The sequence below is a fragment of the Mus musculus genome, chromosome 5 (assembly GCF_000001635.26).
Source record: "Mus musculus strain C57BL/6J chromosome 5, GRCm38.p6 C57BL/6J".
Classification (NCBI taxonomy): Eukaryota; Metazoa; Chordata; class Mammalia; order Rodentia; family Muridae; genus Mus; species Mus musculus.
In genome coordinates this window covers 111,792,787-111,808,067 of record NC_000071.6, presented here as the reverse complement: position 1 = coordinate 111,808,067, position 15,281 = coordinate 111,792,787, and the positions used below count along the sequence as shown (strand labels likewise).

The window sequence follows — 15,281 nt, the reverse complement described above, 5'->3', positions numbered from 1 at the left end:
GCCTGACTATTGCTCACACATTCAATGTGTGCCCCTCTGGGTGGAATTACAGTCCCTTAATTGAACTGAAAACAAGAGGAGATTGAGTTTTATGGGGGCTCAGGAGGCCGGGGAGGGCGGAAATGAAGTGCAGAATGAGCTGCAAGCCCCAGGGAGCTGGGTTACAGGTGGGGGCAGGCGGGGGGGGGGGTGCGGAGGGAAACAGCCTGGAAGTTAAAGCTGGTACATATCTGACCTCTGTGCAGTTCTTGCTCTCTGGCCCCGTGTCATGGTGAGGGGAAAGTAGCTGACGTGGGTCACTGACTGACTCTGGGGTTTTGGATCTCATTGCCTCAGCAGACCATAGAGTATCAGGAACCATGAAGAAGGTACGTGTGCATGTCCAGCCATCCCATATCCCTCTAAGAGGCTTCTGCAAAGGAGGCTGGGCCAAGGCCAGGGGCTATTTCAGAAGGGGGCACATGCTCGAGAGCATACAAAAATACAATGCATGGTGAGGAGATGTCTGCTAAGGGACAAGAACGTGGTGGGCAGAGCAGAGTGACGATCTCCATGGAGGAGACCATGAGAAAGACTGAGGGGGGAGACAGCACGCCATCAGACAAGCATAGGAGTGTCAGGGGAGCGCAGGCTATACTACAGACGTCCCGCTGAAGCGGGCCCAGTCTCCATTGTGGGTTTTCTGACTCATGAGGATCTTCTGGTCCCTCTAGACACATGACACACTCTCAATGGGACATCAGATCTCACTAAAACTCCATCTCCTGCTCAGGCTCAAGAGGTTTTAATGTTTTTTTTTTTTTTTTTTAGCTACAAGATTTTCCATCATAGACATAATTGGGCAGACATGGACTCTAGAGTTTGTATCCGTGTTCAGTTCTCAGTTCAGCTGTGTCCACATTACTTGATGGCCTGTCCATCATCTCTTTTGTCTCTGATAACCTTGTCTGTTAACTGTAGATGCTCACATAATCCTGTCCATGAATATGCATTAGCACCTCATGCGTATGAATCTCAGCAGCCAGTGTAGTCTACAGCTGGTGTTCTTCAACCAGTGAATGGACAGACTGTGTTATATCCATACACTGGAATACTATTCACTGACCAAAAGGGATGATGTGGAAGAAACGAAGGCAGATGGAGCCTGGTGTGGTGGCACACACCTGTGACCTCAATGTTCTGGAGGCTGAAGCAGGAAATCAGGAATTTGAGGCCAACCTGGGTTCCATGCCAAGGCTTTGTCTGAAAAGCTAGTACTAGGAGGCCAGTCTTGAAGCTTACACATTGTTCGACCTCGTGACATAGCAATTATCACCAGGAATGGGGGAGATGAACCCAGGGACTTCTGGTGTAATCATGGGAGACTCTCCCGTCACAGATAGTGGCAGTTGCTAATCTTAATGTGTGATAAAAGTTATAGGCTGTTTAAGAAAATAAAGTAAAATCCTGCTGAAGGGGCCCAGAATGTCAGAAAGGCAATTTACTATGCTCTGACAATTTGCTATGGCCATGAAATTGAATGTGATCATGTGGGGCACTGGGGTAAGGGGCACTGGGGTAAGAGGGAACTGGGGTAGGAGGGAACACGGAAACAAGAGAGCACTCTGGATCATACTGCAACTTCCAGTGAGAGCCACGCTATTTAGAAGAGAAGTCTTTTTAAAATGCAAACGGCCCCACCCGTTCTCTTAATGACTAGAGATGATTTAAGAAAGCCATCAGCACCCAGAAAGCAGCTAAGTGCTCCACCGTGTTTCAGGTCACCTTGGGAGAGGGGTTGGTCTGAGGACAGGGTTTGGAGAGAACACCATGGGAGCTGACAGAATTTTCTAATGGAAACGCTTAAGGCTGGAAGAGAGAACTCAGATGTAATCTCTCAAGAAAAAAAAAGGGGGGGAAGGGAGGGGTGGCTCTGGGTTTGTACAAGAGTCCCCACAGCAGCCTCAGACTCATGATCTCCTTGCGCAACCTCTGGTGATCCAGTCTAGTCGGAGTCTCCGGGGCCTGGGAATTCACTGCTGTGTTTTACTGACTCCCCCCTCGGATGGCAGCTTCCCTCGGAATCGTGTGTTAATCAGAAACACACCGTCCGCATTGTCAACACTTTGTTTAACCACTTCTATAAATTCACCATTAGTGTTAGAGCAGTCCCCGGTTGATGGATGGAGTCGTCGGCTGCCCTCGACAGCCAAAGCCCATAAAACTAAGTCCGGGGCTCGAGACTCCAAAGTCAGAGACACTCGACACCAACCCAGGCTTGTGATGTGTAGACAGTGATGCCGCTCTGGGCTGGAAGGAACGGTGGGTCCCCCAGGAAGCTGACGCAGAGAGAGGAGAGAGCTTCCCACCAGGATCCTGCAGAAGTTTTTGGAGAAGTCTCAACCCCAGAGATTCTGAACGTGCCTGGAAAGAGGTCAGAATGGAATTTCCATCATCTGAAGGGTGGCTACCAAATACTGAAGGTGGCAGGCTCAGACAGAGATGATGCACTTGACTGTAACAAGGAGCAGGAGCCTCCCGTCCATCCATCTGTTTGTCTGTCTGTTGTCCTGGGCTCTGTCCTTGGCTGAGAGACACACATCTGTAACCTTCCCTGGGGAAGCTATCCTTGTGCCCTGTTGGGTACCACAAGGAACAAGGAGGTGGCTTCGGGGTCAACGAGGGACACAGACCTCCTAGTGCAGTCCTGCTAGAGGAATGGGGAACAGAGACAAGAATTCACTGTGGGGCCTCTGACTCATGCAGGAGGTCAGGGAACGTACTATTTAGGATACCCAGACGATGAGACAGAGAGAGCTGAAGTCCTGAAGGCTCTCAGACACGAAGGAGGGGCCTGGGGCTGCAGGTGGGTGTGCTTCTTTGGGGGCCTGGGAAGGAGAGAGTGGCCAGGAGCAACGTTGGAAGGAAGGGCAAGGGACAGGGCATGCATAAGCTTTCAAGCCTCTTTATTCGAGTGAGGGAAACTGAGGCAATAAGTGGGCCAGCAACATCCAGGTGATAGCCAATCACAGAGAGCCATCAACCCCAGTTCCTGTCGCCCTCAGGCTCTGGAGACCCAGAGATAATATTGCTCAGGAATGAGGCATAAGGACCCCAGCACATGATCTTCAGCCTGACTTCCTTCTGGGGTCCCCGATTCAAGAACAGACACAGAATGGAGACCCAGGTCTGGCAGCCACCCCCATCCCATCCTCCCCAGACCCACCAAGCTCTCCATCCACACCCAGGCTCCTCCCAAGGGCCAGCTTTTCCAGAAACACAAGCTGAGCAAAACAGAACCCCTCCCTGGGCCCGACTGAAATAAGAACCCAAGCAGCCGTGCACTTTCTTGGAGAGCACTGCAGAGCCTCCTGCCGACTCTGGACACATCCAAGATGGGTTTGCTAAAATAATAATCTTTAGGAACCCAATTGGCTCGGCTGCCAAAAGTCTTGCATGAGAGCTTCACGTACCCCCATCCCTGACCCAGAAACCTGGCTATGAGGTAACTCATTCCAGCAGCCAGAGGAAGCTGCTCCCTGCCCCCCTTTCTTTCTTCATCCTTGCTGCCCCCATCTCTCCCCTTCCTCTCTCTCTCTTCTCACTGAATTGATGCTATAGCCCCAAACTCTCAGTTACTCAAGAAGCTGAGGCAGGAGGATTGAGCTCAATCAACCCTCCTCAAGCTACAGAGTGAGTTCAAATCCAGCCTGGGCAACTCAGTCAACCTCTGTCCAAAAGCAAAAGGAAAAAAAACAAAAACAAAAAAATGGACTGAGCTTCAGGTAGTGTTGCTAATGCTGAGGCCATGGGTTCAAATCCCTGTATGGGGACAAGTGACTACCCCATGGAGTGTTCTAGAGATAGGCTGTCACAGACACAGCCATAGTGTGTTTAAGGTGAGGATCAAGGTGGGTGTGTGGGAGAGATAAATCCACTGTATGCCTTCAGCTCCATTCTACATGGGTCAAAAGGAGCCTTGAGGTAGAGGGCCCATGGGCTCTGGAAGACAGAGCCCTGTCTCTCCTGCCTCTGCCTACTTAACTTTCTAGGCTACCAGGCTACATGTACCAGCTATGATTGGCTAACTCCAAAGGACTGTACCAGCTATGGCTGGCTCACTGCACGCCACACATAGGAGCCCCAGGAAGGACACGACACTTCTCCTCCCACACCAGGGGACCCTGGGGATTTCCACTAAGCAGCTGTAGAGGAAGGATATCACTAAGAGGGTGGGCTTTATAATTATCATGGTTTTGCTGTGCTGAGGATTGAACCCGGGTGCTTGCGTTTGGCAGACCCTACTAAGTCCTGAGACGGCTGGGGAGGAAGACATGGGGCGCTGTAGACAGCTCACCTGGCTGCTCCTGTCTGACTTACGGGATGGCTCTGGAAGCCTTGTCCTTTTTGCCTCCTGCAGATCAGTCCCAATGTGACCCCCTAACCCTAACCCTAACCCTATCCCTATCCCTATCCCTATCCCTATCCCTATCCCTATCCCTATCCCTATCCCTATCCCTATCCCTACCCCTAGCCCTAGCCCTAGCCCTAGCCCTAGCCCTAGCCCTAGCCCTAGCCCTAGCCCTAGCCCTAGCCCTAGCCCTAGCCCTAGCCCTAGCCCTAGCCCTAACCCAACCTCACCCTCTTTCAACGGGTGCCAGTAAACAAGGTCTCCATGTGCCTTTGCCTTACAGATGAAGGCACCAAGTCCAGGTACTCCACTGAAGCCACATGGCTCCTGAGGCCAGGGGAAAAGGACACTAGGCCATGAAGTGACCTCAGCGAGGCCCCCATACCCCATGAGTATTGAGGCCTAGTGGCATGCTGTAGAGAGCTGGTAGCCTCTCTCTTAGTGCTAGCATGGACTCTGTCCTTCATTCTGACTTTGCCGGTTCCTTGTTATGTGGCCCTGGGCAAGTTGTTGTTTTTCTCTTGAGTCTTTGCTTTCCTCGTCTTAAAAATAGAATTACAGGCACCCTTTAATGGCTAAGTTAGGGACATAAGAGACAAGTCAGATAAAACCCCAGACACTGGGAGGTTCCCTCAAAGGCCATTCCCTCTATGGCATTTCTGTTTCTTCCTCATGGGTGATAGATACACTATTGACTCAGCCATTTAGCCTGGATGCCCCCCCACCACTGGCCTCTCGCCCCACATTTCTCCGCAGTGTAGAATGATATTAAATCAGAGAACCCAGGGCTTGTCTGTCGCAGAAGCTCTGGGGATGCTTTGTGCGCACTGTCTCTGCAGGGTTTCAAGCTTCCCTTAGAATGCAGAAAGCTTTCCCTCCTTGGAGCACAGGGAGATATGGGGGATGGGGTACTTCTCTGAGCAGTTGGACATCACAAGATAGCACTAGCCTTGAAGCCTCTGAGTGAGATCAAGCCCCTAGGTTTTCATCCTGGGTTGCCATTCATTTATTCCTGAAGATGCCAAGATATAGCTATGGTCACTGTTCGTGTTTTAGTAGTAGGGTATTTTTCAACTTGAGGGGGATTTTCAAGAGATGTGTGTAGCTGTGACTAGGGTTGTATCTGTGCCTACTTGACTTCTGAGATCCACCTCTGTCTACTCTCGTTGTCCAGGACTCCCTTTGGTTCTCAGGGTCAGACACACCCAATCTGTGAGGCATCATTTCAGAAGGAGACTGGAGAAGAGGGAATGACCATCTGGTGCCATGCACCTGGCTGAGAGCAGCCCAGTGTGGACCCTGATCTGCTCCCTGGGGTTCCCAGCAGGACCAAGCTCCCCGTGTCTGCCATAGTCATCTGTTCCTGAACATAGGGACCAGGTCTTTATTTCCTGCCGCTCACTGCCCTGGATTCCAGCATCCTGAATTCACCTTGAAAAGAAGCCACCCACACCAGATCCTTCTCTGTAGCTCTGCCCCAACAGTGACTTCAGATACTCCTATAGACTGACATCATTCCCATTCCAGAGATAGAAGATGTGGGGCCAAGGGGCTGGGGAGTGTGTTCAAGGTCACAGAGCTCTGGAAGTCACAGAACCCTCTCTGTTGGTTAAAATGGTAATGGTGTTTTTGTTTGTTTTAAAAGATACATTTGTTTGTTTGTTTGTTTATTATATGTAAGTACACTGTAGCTGTCTACAGACACCCCAGAAGAGGGCATCAGATCTCATTACGGATGGTTGTGAGCCATCATGTTGTTGTCGGGATTTGAACTCAGGACCTTCGGAAGAGTAGTCAGTGCTCTTAACCACTGAGCCATCTCTCCAGCCCCCAAAATGGTAATGTTGTTGAATGGACAGTCTCCAGCATCACCTAGGAGTCAGACCTCTGGGCCTGTCTGTGACGGAATTTCTAAGGTTAGGTTAACTGAGATGGGAGATACACTCTAAATGTGAAAACCACCATCCCTGGGCTAGGATCCAGGCCTGGATACAAAGAAGAAATTGAACTGAGTACCAGCATTTGTGACTGTGGATGCCATGTGTGGTCTGCTTTCTCATGCCTTGTCTTTCCTGATGGGCATGATGTCCTCAATCGGGGACAGAATAAAACCCTTCTCCTTCTGATGGCTCTTGTAGGATATTTCTTCACAGCAATGAAAAAAAAAAACAAACTATTCTAAGCTCTCTAGAGCCCTGCCCTTTAAGCTTCCTCACTACTGCACCAGCCATCGGCGCTGGAAAGCATTTGTCCCAGGGCCTTTATTGTGTGCAGAGGAAACCTCAACCCCATCTGAGACAGGCTTGGTGATAATGCTGTTCTCAGAGGAACTGGGGTCCATGAGACACAGCTGGGAACATGTACTACAGCAGGAGAATTGGGGGAACCCTGAGACACAGCTGGGGACACACACTGCAGCAGGGGACATGGGGACCCTGAGGCACATCTAGGGACATGCACTGCAGCAGGGAACATGGGGTCCCTGAGGCACAGCTGGGACATGCACTGTAGCAGGGGAATTGGGGGACCCTGAGCCACAGCTGGGACATGAACTGCAGCAGAGACAGGCTTGGTGATAGCTTTGTTCTCAGGGGAAGTAGGGTCCCTTAGGCACAGCTGGGGACATGCACAGCTCCAGCTTGTCTACCCTCGATCCAACTTACCATGTGGCCGATGGAGAAGCCTAGAGGAGTATGGAACTCGGGCAGAAGCCAGCTTCTCTCTGTGGATCTGAGCTTCCTGACTATTGATGTCCCCGAGCTTGAGACTCAGTTTCCCCACTTTCAAAGTAGAGACCTCCCGATGACCTAGGAATAACTTCCGTGTACAGAACAGTCGACACTTTATGAGGTGACCCTCACAAGCCACTCAGCACAGCGCCCCACCATGGCAGTTGGGGGACACACACTCTGTAGCATCTATCTCGAATGAGCCCTGTGAACAACCTGGTTCATGATGACAGGATGCAGCCACCATGCGCAGGGTCCCTGAGTGAAGACGTGACAGAGTTGAGCAAAGGGTGTGTCTGGAGCACAGCGGACGCTCTGCGAATGAGCACTAACATCCGTGTCAAGTGTTATTAATTGTTATCAACATCACAGACACTGCTGACATCTGTATTGGGTACCTAACATTCACAGTCTAGGAGAAATGATCTCTGAGTTCCTGACATCTGGGGACTCTGCACATCACAGGGGAGAGGATGCTTCCATTCAAGGGGTTTCCTTCAAGAATAATGAGGCCATCGTTTGATGGGTCAAACACCAGGGACCCTGGTATGTGAGAATCCAGAAAAGAAAAGAATGACCCTTAGGATCAGTGTCTCCCAAGCACGGCCAGGGGTTGACTTACACTGTTGATCTGACGCTCAAATGGAACTGGGTGTCCTGTGTTTCCACTTGCTAGACCATAAAACCACTGGTATCCATGACAACAGCTCCTGTAACTTGAGGAGCCCAGTGACTCCCCAGGCTGCAGAGCTGGCCTGCCAAGGCTCTTGGCCTAGGCCCTGGGCTCAGTCACTTCCTGTGGCTGGCTGTCTTGAGCAGGGCTGGGCTTCTCTGCTCAAGTCGCATTAGGCCAGCTGTCTTGACTCCTGCGTCCTGGTGGATTCTAAAGTCTGTGGACGATTTTGTACAAAACTCAGGAACGTGGACCTTGCTGTGTGCACTTCAGGGTCCCAGGCGAGCCACCTGCTCTGGCACACCGTGGTTGGGTCCCCGGGCCCCGGCTGTGGTTGTAATATGACCCAGTCCAAGGCAGACGGGTGCTGACTTGCAGTGAGCAAAGCAGCCAGGACAGAGCAGCGTGGAGAAGGAAAAGAATCCGAGATGAGGCAAGCCTGGCCTCGGGTGACCTGGCCCGAAGGCGGCCAGCCAAAGCTGGGTGTGGAGACCTTCCTACGCACATCCTAGGCTGGCAGAAGGCTCTTGAGGTCAATGCCAAGGTCAAAAGCAGGCACTGAGTCACCTGGAGATGGGATTCAGGACTCTCTGTCCCAGCCCCAGCCTGGCCTCTTTCTCTGGCTTGTTGCTCTTCTCCTCCCTCTAGGCTGCCTCTGCCGAGAGAGGGTCCCTGAGTGGGTCCCTCCAGCCAATACTCTGGAGGCATCCCACCCTGGACTCGTGCTTTTAAAGCTGGTTTCTCTGAGTTACAGGCCAGAACTGGGTTCCCAAGCCAGGCTCTCATCACAGGAGAGGCATGGCTAGTGACCTTCAACTGTGGACCTTATTCAAACAGTGCACAAAACTCTGATCCTAAGGAGAGGCTCAAGCTGCAGATAAAAACCCCTTCCTTCCTTTTCTTCTCTCACTTCTCTCCCTCTGCCTTTCTCCCCCTGTCTCCCTCTCTTGAGGAAGGAAGGGCTCTTAGGAATGAGACAATTTACAAAAGGTTCTGCACAGCCAAGGCATCTCTAGAGCATTCTCAGGGCTCAGAATGATCGGAGGCAAGGAAGGCAGAGCGCCTGGCCAAAGGCCTGCAGCTCCATACGAGGGCTCTGCCGTGGCTGTGCAGCCTCTAAGGGTTTTGCTCTCCTGGTTTGGTTTGGATTAGATCAGAGGGGCCAGTCTGGGGGCCTAGTTGAATATCCCTGTGCTAGCCCATCCCTGAGAGTGCTGGTGCTGGGACATGGAGAAGAACAAAGTATAAGGACCCATAAGGACCATCCATGGGTGTAAGTAGGAGGTGACGCCCGCTGGGGAAGCCCCGGGGTCGGTGGGAAGGCACAGTATAAATGTGTCCATCATGGGGAGGATACCCCACCACCTTCCAAGCCACTAGAACCAGGAACCCACTATGTTGGAGGAAAGAAACTTTGGAATCTTCTGTGGGTGCAAGGCAGAGTCCTGGTCCCCTTCCTCTACTGATTCAGACTTAGACTCACACTATCTGTCTAGAGATATAACATATCGGCCAGTCTTTAACAGACATTCACGCTGCCCTGGTGTGTAGAAGTGTTTCCAAGCTTCACCTATACTGAGAGAATTGGAGTTCAGAGAAACAGTGAGCCACGTGAGAACACACAGCAGGATTCCCTGGGAACCAGAAGACAGGACAGGCTTGTTCTGGAGTGGATGGATGGATGGATGGATGAGTGGACACAGACAAATGGATAGATGGATAGATAGCTAGATAATAGGTGAAGAGATGGTAGATAGATGATAGATTAGATAGATGACAGATTGATAGAGGGATTCATAGATAGATAATAGATAAATAGATACATTATGATAGATTAGATAAATAGATGGTATGTTGATAGATACATAGATAGATGATTGATAGGTTGATAGATTGATAGGCAAATACATAGGTAGATGATAGAGATAGATGGATGGATAGATAGATAGATAGATAGATAGATAGATAGATAGATAGATGATAGACGATCGACTGATAAACACATAGATGATCAACAGATAAACACATAAATAGATGATAAATAGGTAATAGGTGGGTAGACAGGTTATAGATAGATCGATAGATGGATGGGTGGGTGGGTGGGTGGGTGGGTGGATGGATGGATAGATAGATAGATAGATAGATAGATAGATAGATAGATAGAATAGGTAGATGGATGGATGGATGGATGGATGGGTGGATGGATAGGTGGATGGATAGGTGGGTGAGTGGATGGGTGGGTGGGTGGATAGATGGAATGGATGGATATAGATAGATGGATAGGATAGGATAGATAGATAGATAGATAGATAGATAGATAGATAGAATAGGTAGATGAATGGGTGGATGGATGGATGGATGGATGGATGGATGGATGGATGGATAGGTGGGTGAGTGGATGGGTGGGTGGGTGGATAGATGAATGGATGGATATAGATAGATGGATAGATAGATAGATAGATAGATAGATAGATAGATAGATAACTGGATTAACAACTTAAAGGAATGGGATAATGAATTAATGTAAACACAGATAAATAAATAACAACCTGTTTGGAGTTTGTGAAGAGATGAGTCTGGGTTGGGGATGGTTGAGACAGAACTGTCCTGACTCATTTGACAACACCCTAGCTGTCCAAACTGTGCAGTTTCGGCCCTACAGTTTCTGGCCCTACAGTAGATTGAAGCTTTTACTTTTTTTTTTTTTTTTTTTTTTTTGCTTTGTTTGTTTGATTAGTTGGTTGGTTAGTTTTTTTTAATTCTACATGCTAACAGAGAACAGTCACAGAGCTCTTCCTCTTCCAGATGCCTCTTAAGTAGCACCAACCTCTGCCAGGCAGCCAGGTATAGGCCAGCAGAAGCCTCTGTGCAGGGAGAACTCAGTGCAGAAAGCCAGGGACGGAGTGGACAGGCATCCTGATCCTCTAGGGAGATGGATCAGGCTACAAACCCCAGCTCCAGAGGCCACACTGACCTGACCTGAGATATTCACTGATCCTTGTAACAGGCTGTGAGGATGGGTATAGCCGGCCCTCGTGGAATTAACCCATAGTGGGGGAAACAAAATCTTGCAAGTCAAGACAATATCCCTGACATTCGAATAAAGGTGTAGAAAGAATGAAGTATAATTACTGTGCAACAGGCTACCCAGAGCCTAGTAGCACACCCATCATGGACGCCTGGTGAGTCACCAGCACTTTCACTTCTGTAAGCAGGTCCCCTTAAGGGGAAGGAATGAAAAAGTTAACTTTACAGAGAAAGGCTCAAAGGACATGAGGACTCATTTGAAAAACCACAGATTGAATGGCTAGAGGAGGAGACCAGCTTAGCACGACAAGCAGCTAATGTCCAGGGATGAAAAAGTGTGGCCAGGCAGTCATGGGGGGAGACTGTCAGGGGAAGACACAAGGTGTGTAGGACTCCAGAGCCACCAGAGGTGGGTTGCAGGAGCCCATCGGAGGCTCAGAAGTGATCTTTCCAGCTGACTCCCACAGTCTGGTGTGAGTGGTCCTGTTAACACCACCATTGGAAGAAATGAAGCCACTGAGGCCCAGGGAGGTTGAGGAGACTCGCACCCCTTCCCCTAACAGCCAGAGTTCAGACCTGTATCCAAGTAAGTCAGCTCCATAATCCTGCAGAGGAGATGCCATTGAACATATGGGGGAAGCGAGGTCATATGTGTCCAAAGGGAGCAGGACAAAGGAAGACAGACAGACAGACAGACAGACAGACAGACAGACAGACAGGGCAGAGTTAAGGATGAGGGAGAAATGGGAAGAAGAGCCTACCTCACAGGTGCTGTGGGGTGTGAGCTAGGTGACTGGCTCAGGATAAAGAGAAAAGAGAAGCAGGAGACAGCATGACAGAGGCAGTGACAGGCAGTGGGGCATGCACTTGGGAGGTTGGGGACCACCCATCAGCAGGCTAACTGTGAGAGGCTGAGGAGAACTAGTGAAATTCCAGTGATTCAGAAGAGCTAACTAACCTGGTGCTTGCTACAGAGCTGGGAAAGGAAGGCATGAGAGCAGGGACAGCCAGAGAGAGTCCAGCACATAGCCTCTCTATCCCTCCTCTGTCTCCTCAGGTTCCCCATTGTGGGGTTGGGCTGAACACCTGGATGCAGAGCTCAGCATAGCACTCCTGATAGTGTGGTAGATGCTTGCCCACACCGCCGTCAATGGCAGGTGAAGAAAACATGTATGTATGTGTGTGTGTGTGTGTGTGTGTGTGTGTGTGTGTGTGTGTAGGGCTGAGGTCTGCTCTCCAGCTAAAAGTCATCCAGATGTCACACGACAGTGGGAAAGTTTTGGACCGGTCTTGACAGGCCAAGCAAAGGGTGGAAATTTGAGACCCTGAAGTTCAGCCAAAGTGAAATGCATATATATGCATCCCATACTGCTAGGGTTCCAGTGAGCCCCAGGGATGCTGTAATCTCTCCCTCCCTCTCCCCCTCCCCTCTTTCTCTCTCCAGACACAAAATTATTAAGCTCTTCCTTATGTGTTATCCCCCAAAAAAACTTGTCCTGAAGTCACCTCACCTTCACTGTCCCGTGACACATAATCATCCCGGGAGCCCTGTGTTCCACCTATGCTTCAAGCCAATGACCTCAGCCTGGGTCACCAGACGCTTTGAGTTTGCACCCCTGGTTTTAAAAATCTAGAACAGTCCCTGCCCAATCTGACTGCCCAGCTTGCCCTGAAGATGTTGCCTCTTCCTCCTGAGCCCTGAGAGTTTCGACATGTCACTACTCTTCGTGGCTTTCACGTGGATGCTCGGGGTCCAAATTTCAGACTTCACGCTAGTAATTATCTACTGGGCTGTGTCCTAACACCCATCTATCTGATTTTTTAGACAAAGCCTTGCACTGAACCTGAAGCCCACTGATTTGGCTGAAAATAGAGAAGGAGGGGGAGAAGAGGAGGAGGAGAAAGAAGGAGAGGAGGAGAGAAGAAGGGAGGGAAGAGTGGAGGGGAGGAAAAGGGAGAAGAGAAGGGAGGAAGGGAGGGGAGGAGAGGATGGAGAGGAGAAGGGAGGAGGGGAGGGGGAGGAGAAAGGAGAAGAGGAAGGAAATGAGGTGGAGGTAGTGGGAAAGGAGGAGGAGGGAGAGAAGAGAGGAAAGGAGGAGGTGGTGGTGGTAGAAGAAGAGACAGCCACCTCCACTTTATGGAGAAAGTCTCCAAAGCTTTCTGAGTGGCCTTTTAAAATTAGAGGGAGAACAGCAGAGACCTCTTCAGCATCCAGGAAGAATGCAAGTCCCTGGGAAGATAGCGCCTGGGAAGGGGTGTGCTTGTCACGCATCAAGGGACGAAAACCTTCCAATGCAGAAGCCTAAGCGCAATGACAAAGGGACCTGATGGAGCCACTTAACCACGTAGTCAGGGGTTGGGAATGTGTGTGCGTGTGGAAACTAGGTGCACTAAAGCTGAAGACATGTCTTTGTTTTCAGAAAGGTCATATCCCACAGTGTGAGTTATAAACCTTACTGCGAATGAGGAGAGTCAGTGCAGACACTTCCAAGAAAAGAACTCAAGGCCCAGTGTGGCCACTGGTATCTATCTCTAGGTGAGTCCCCGTACTGGAACTGGGTGACCAAATCTCATCCCTCTGGGTCATACCTCTCTACACTGCCTGTATGTTAGCCAGATCCTCAGGATCCTGGGAGGATCATCTAGTGGGTTGGTGGTCCGGGAGACTAGAGACGGACCAAGGTGTGAACGCTTCAGCCTGGAATAGGGGCTTCAGGGCATCTCACATCTTGAGGAAATAAAGCCAGAGCCACGGATCAGATAAGTGGAGAAGAAAATAGTGTTGTGAAGCAGGGAGATCTGGGTGAGCATTTCCCCTCACTGGTAGACGAGACGGGAAACAACTGGCCAGAGGCCAGCTCCTTCTGATAAATGGTATCTCACAGCCTAGGAGTCCCTGGGGCACTTGGCAATGGAGAGCCATTGGGGGCATTGGGGAGAAACTCCAAAATGGAATAGTGTCCCTGGGATTTAGAGATGTTGGCTAGTGGGGAAACCCTGGCCTTGGGCAGACCCTCAGGGCAACCAATCGAGGAAACCATGAGGTTTTCAGGATGATGATGCTTGTCCATGTGTCTGTCCAGCCTAGGAACAGCAGGGCTGTGCTCAAGGGCAGCATACCCTGGCCATGGAAGCTGTCTGTACCCACAATGCCTGCCTCCAAAGACAGCAAGAAGGAAAGACAGACAGAGAAGCAGATACCTGTGTTTGGACTCAGTACACTCAGGTCCCACCTCTGTGTGATCTTGGAAGTCTCTGCACCTCTTGAAGTCCTTTTTGATCCCTAGACAGTGGATCTGGCAATGGGTGGCCCCGAGAAACTGCCTTGAGCCGGACACAGCAGGTTCCACGCCCTCAGATACAAGGGGGATGGATCCTGTGTGACTGCACTGCCGGTCAAAGTTGCAGCAATTTAACTTGTGTGGGGGCACTCTGTGACCTGCACACAGGGATGAAATCACCTCCTCCCATTTCCCAGGCAGAGTCTGTGGTGATGACATCTAACTGCACAAGCCCTTCGCTATCCATCCTGAAGGTCCAAAGGGTGGAAGAGAAGGGGTTGAAGGGTCTGGAAGATAGCCTTGACAAAGCCTCCGGAACAAGCTAGACATTTCAAAAGACATCAATATGTGTGTCACAGCCAAGGAGATCTTCCAGGCAGGCACAGCCCAACAATGAGCCCCCCATCCCACACCCCTGATCCAAACTCAAAACATGGCGCACACACACAAGCACACACACACACAAATCACACCCACCTGGTACTTAACTCTGAAAACACATTCACTCTGAGTTGCTCAGGAGGCCTCCGTCCAGGCTGGAAGACTGTCTAGGCTACAGCCAGTCCTTAGCTCAATAATCAGTGTCTCATACAGGAAGCCTACATTCAGTCCCAGGAGCACAGATAAGAAAGCAATAGCCACACCCATTCATTTGCATAGTGTTTTGCCTTCCCCTAATCCAACTTCAAAGTTCCTTAATCTAGAGCAGTGGTTCTCAACCAGTGGGTCCTGACCCCTTTGAAGGTCAAATGACCCTTTTGTAGGGATCTCCTAAGATCGTCGGAAAACACAGATAACAGTAGAAAGTTGCAGTTATGAAGTAGCAATAAAAGTAATTTTATGGTTGGAGGTCATTAAAGGATCACAACAGCGTCAGGAAGCTTGAGACACACGGGTCTAGAGTCATAATAAGCACACTCCTGTTCTTTGGTATACACGCTGGGGAACTGGGCACCGGGCACAGGGCTCTGTGAGCCTGCTAGAGCCCGGAGGAACAAGTCGAGCTCTTGCGCATGTGCTGGCGCACGCGCTGTCTCTAGAGAGTCGGTGGGGTACAACAGGAGTCACACGGGGACAAATTTGAAGATAAGTTCAATTTGGCCTCGAAGCCTTTCTTCTCACCCTCTTCTGAAGGAGAATGGGGTGGGTCACGTTGGAAGATGTAAGCTGCATTTTTCTCT

The 15,281-nt window shown here is 50.3% G+C and overlaps 1 long non-coding RNA gene across 2 annotated transcripts; it reads right to left on the bottom strand.

Annotated features, from left to right (window-relative positions):
- Positions 1-768: 768 nt before the first annotated feature.
- Gm36535 lies at positions 769-14,701 on the bottom strand. Of its 2 annotated transcripts, none has more exons than XR_003955954.1 (2): positions 14,578-14,701; positions 769-7,207 (listed from the first exon to the last, which is right to left on the bottom strand). It is a non-coding gene; the product is annotated as a predicted gene, 36535 (long non-coding RNA). The 2 variants fall into 2 exon arrangements; XR_003955955.1 differs by having other exon boundaries at positions 769-7,197.
- Positions 14,702-15,281: the final 580 nt, after the last annotated feature.